Source organism: Barbus barbus (assembly GCF_936440315.1).
Source record: "Barbus barbus genome assembly, chromosome: 32".
NCBI lineage: Eukaryota > Metazoa > Chordata > Actinopteri > Cypriniformes > Cyprinidae > Barbus > Barbus barbus.
In genome coordinates, this window is record NC_136760.1 from 29,118,965 (window position 1) to 29,123,964 (window position 5,000).

The window sequence follows — 5,000 nt, forward strand, 5'->3', positions numbered from 1 at the left end:
ATACACTAACTACCACACAGTAACTAGCATACGCTAACTACCACACAGTAACTACCATACACTAACTACCACACAGTAACTACCATACACTAACTACCACACAGTAACTACCACAAGGTAACTACCATATACTAAGTACCACACTCCTACTACCATACGTTAACTATCATACGCTAACTACAATACACAAACCACCACTCACTAACTGCCACACACTAACTACCACAAGTTAACTACCATACACGAACTACCACTCACTAATTACCACACGCTATCAATACACCAATTACCATACACTAACCACCACTTACTAATTAGTAACTACCACACGCTAACTATCATTCACTAACTACCACTAACCAGACACTAACTACCGTACCCCACTCATTGGCTTTATAGATGTTTCTATATATTTGACATGTAAACTGTCCCAGCATATGAGTGATGCAAATTCTGTTGCATTGCTATGCAGTTGTTAGGGTGTTGTATGTGATTAAATGCTGGTTTGTTTGTGTTTCTGCTGTATGTTGTCAGCATGAATCTGTCAGTGCTGACGCTTGTGTTTAACGGCTCTGTAGTGTTTCAGATCTCCAGGGTTTCATCTCTGTATTGAGTCACTGATGCTGAATGTCATAATCACTCAGAACTGGGCAGCAGTTCTGCAGAGAAACACACAAACAAATGAGAGGAGAAAAACAAACACACTTTTACCCAAAATATATATACATATTCAGATATAGATTTTAGACATTTATTTCAAAATGTACACAAAATGGCCAAAAATATTATCATAACATAATGTAAAAATATTTCACATGAGTAATAATTGCTTTTGATAAGCTTATTGAACAAACAATATTAAAAATACACACACATTCAGCATTTACCCAAAATGTGTTTTAAAGGGGTCATCGGATGCTAATTTGAGCTTTGATTAGATTTGAGATTTGATTAGTGCATGTTAAAGCATAAATGCTAATGAGCTCTGCTGACCCCGCCCCTCTCTTCCGTGGAGTGACGAGCAGACTGTAAACTTCAGCCACAAAACTGGTTACCTAGTACATTATTAGGAAAGGCGATTTGCAAAGATTCATAAAAAACCGTTATACTCACTTCTTCTGTAGATGAAGCTGGATCACGAATGATTCGCGCCGAACATAGATGCATTTATGTAGATCAGGGATCGAAAGTAACATTAATCCTCTGCGTCTTCAGCGGCTCAGATGTCAGGAGTAAATGAGGACTGCTATTTCATTACTACATCCAACAACAAAACACCTCAATCGCTTAATCGGAGACATCTTGTCTTCCCCTGCACCGGCGGACAGCTCTCAGATCACTCAGGGCGGGTCTAAGGTAAGACGGTCCTGTCAATCAACTCTTGTGGGAGGGGCCAATGCAGAACTACATCATTCTGACAGGACTCTCAGAACAGCCTGATTTGAGAGAGGGGATTTAGAAAAAAAGACCCTGGGTGGATTTTTATCATTATAGGGTGGATGTGTACACACACTTCCAACACACATTTACGTTCAAACTATTTGTAAAGTGAATTTTGCATCTTTAAGATTGGAAATGCGTTTTCCTCGAGTATATTGTATAATACATTTAGATTTTTTTAAAGTTAAAATATATTTTCAATGTGAAAATTATATTCCTGAAATGTATGCTCTGAAATATATTTTGGCCAGAAGACAGTGTAGATTTGTGTGATATTTCTATGAAATTTCTACATTAGAATCTCTAGTTAAAATGCACCAAACGGAGTCGTTCTGGTTTATAAGAAGCAGAACAGTTTTAAACTCAAACTTCTGTGTTTGCAGACGATCAGAGCTTGTTCTCGGTTTAACTGCACTGTGTAATGAACTCTTGAGCGTAACGACTCGTTAGAAGGGAAATGAAACATGCGGCTCCTCACAAACCCTTCAGAGAGCCGCCGATCCGAATGAAGCTGCGACTCTCCGTCTGCTTCAACAGCCCTCGACACACACTTCACAGAATCAAGATGAAGATCTACATAACAGATTCATGCTGGGTGAACATCAAGATAATCACTGTCCATTCTGGTATAATCAAGGTCAGATTATGTTATGCATATTTTGAATATATTGTCTGAAGGAGGACGATTATATCTTTTCACTCTGTTTTGATAGTTTTTGAGCGATGTAGCTGTGGACACATACTATATCATCTATCAAGCTGAAAACTGACCAGTTTGTGTGTGTTTTGCTGATTAACTTGTAAATTGAAGCAGTCGATGTTAACTATGAGCAGACATTGAGCTCTTTATTCATTTAATTGCTGGTAACCACCTCAAACGCTTTTCTTTTAGTTCCAATAGCCTCGGTTTCCGTTTACTGAAGGAACTGAATGGCGTTTCCAGTGTGACTTCAGCTGAAGTTCACTTCATTATGCAGATGGCGGTGCATGATGGGAAGCGTGTGTTTGATTCCACATCGCTTACTGTCTCATCGTGCGTCGCGTTTAGCTGAGGACGTCCGTTTCTAGCCACTCGTGAGTCTGGTAATTGTTTAGGGTAAAGTGGGAAAATGGAAATAACTGTATCAATGATCACAGGTGGAGTGCCATTTGTTTGGATGTTCAAACAGTTATAGTGTCTCTGTTTAAAGTCAGTTAAATACAAGGCCATTTTTGAGAGCGCTTCCCAAAATATTCACCGTCAAACCATCGAGTGGAGTATAATCAAATATTTGCCACTGATGCGTTGCTTGACTAAATGTTGTTTAGTCAGAATCACAGAAAGATGGAGTTAACTAACCTGGACTAACCAGCTAGACACTGACCCGCGAGCTTGACCAGTGACAGACGGAGTTTGGGAAACGACGCACTTTAAATGAATGTCCTCTTCCTAATCGCCAATTAAATCCGCCACGATCCTTCAATCATGCTGATTGGCTGAACTTTGTTCTCAGATGTGATTAGCAAGGTTTTTATCAGAACTTGTGCTTCCATATGTATCTCAAACAGGCTTATCTGCGTTTCCTCGTTCTGTAAATCAGAGCATCTGTTTGGCTTCTGTGGAATTACAGATAAACCGTGGACACTTCGGCCCATTGTCTGTTGTTTTGATGATCACGCTTAATAACGCTCGACATCAATATGGTCTTTAAACCCGATTTGGCTGCTAAATGGAGTTAGTTGTGTGCGTGCGGCTCGTCTAATGCCATTAGGAAGGTTTGTGAGGAGCAAATTCAATCAGACGTGAATTGAGCCGAAGAGCCCGGAGTCAATGAGCTTCAGACTGGATCCGTGTGAATGAAGGGAAGCTCATCGTTCAGACCGATCCTGATCGCTGCTGAGTCACTGAAGAACAGATTCATGAACTGGGAGAGAGAAATAATGAGGAAAGAGTGATGTGGATGCTTGTTAATGTATCGCACAAACCTGATCGATCGTAAACCTCACTGATCTGAGCATGCATCAGATTTTGAGTGAATATTGCCAAAACTATCACAAATAATGCTTTTATCCCTTAAGAACTGGTGCATAAGCTGCCATCAATGAGGCCTAATTGCTAATTGAAAGAAAACAACACCAGATGAGGATTTTCTGCACAGCACAAGGATTGAAACATTAAAACACACAAACTTTGTTTGCAGTGCAGTTACATACAAATCTTGTCCCACAATGCGTTTGTGTGTTGAGTGCAATCACTAACCGCCGTGTTGTTGTCATCCTAAACCATCAGAAACATCTCTCTGCCGCTGAGGATGAAGCGCTTCTTTGTTTTCCACATTGTTGCCTTGTATGTAAACATAATAAACGTAAAGCTAATTATTATACACTGACACCAAAAAAAAGCATGGTTTATGAATCAGTTTTACCTTTGAGAAAGTCCACAATAAGTAGGTTTTTTTTCATCGATTTTATGTTCTCACAATGTAGCAAGAGTCCAGTTTTGTAGCATTGTAAGGCCACACACACACACACACACACACTCTCATGCACTCTTGTCTCTCTGTGGTGTGTGAGACAGGGTGTGTGTGTGTGTGTGTGTGAGACAGTGTGTGTGTGTGTGAGACAGGGTGTGTGTGAGACAGGGTGTGTGTGTGTGTGAGACAGTGTGTGTGTGTGAGACAGGGTGTGTGTGTGTGTGTGTGTGTGTGTGTGAGACAGTGTGTGTGTGTGTGTGTGTGTGCGATAGGGTGTGTGTGTGAGACAGGGTGTGTGTGTGTGTGTGTGTGTGAGACAGGGTGTGTGTGTGTGTGTGTGTGTGTGAGACAGGGTGTGTGTGTGTGTGTGTGTGTGTGTGAGACAGTGTGTGTGTGTTTTCTGGTGTCTGTAATGCTCGTCTGTGGTGTGACGGTGATGTGAAGCTGATCTCTGCCCAGCGTCATCATTAACACACCTCTCGCCAATTTACTTCCCCGCAGATGAAAGAATGGATGTCTAGAAAAAGCATAATTGATAAATTGTGGACAGCTAGAATGAAAGAAAATCAAGCCATGAAAAGAGAATGATTTTAATCCGGCGCAGGCTGGAAATAGTCCTTTGAGACGGACGTGTCTATTATTCGTCGTGTGTGAATCTCATTAAACGGCCATTGTGTCGACACACAACCCCGAGACGCGAAACGCTTTTCAAACCCGCCGCGTCTTTGATGCTCAAGTGTTTCTGCTCCATTGTGTGGCGATCCGCGTCAAGAAAAATTGAGTTTTCTGTTGAACTCGTTCATTTAATTCGCAGTTTAAACGAAGGACAGATTCAGTGTTCAGTGCATGTGTGAGACAATACGTGATAGATTGGACCAGCTGAAGGTCAGGAGAGTCCACAGAGGTCACAGTCAGGGTCGTGACCCCACAGACCGTCAGGATAACATGATGAGCTTCTGGAAGTCATGTTCTGTGCGTTTGTTCATAAGTCATCGTTCATTATAAAGAGACCAGTTTCTCATGTAGTGAATACAGACCGGTTTCCTCTGGCTCCTGTGGTTTAATGTGTGTTCTGTGCTGATGTGCGCAGGTCACCGTCTCCATGTA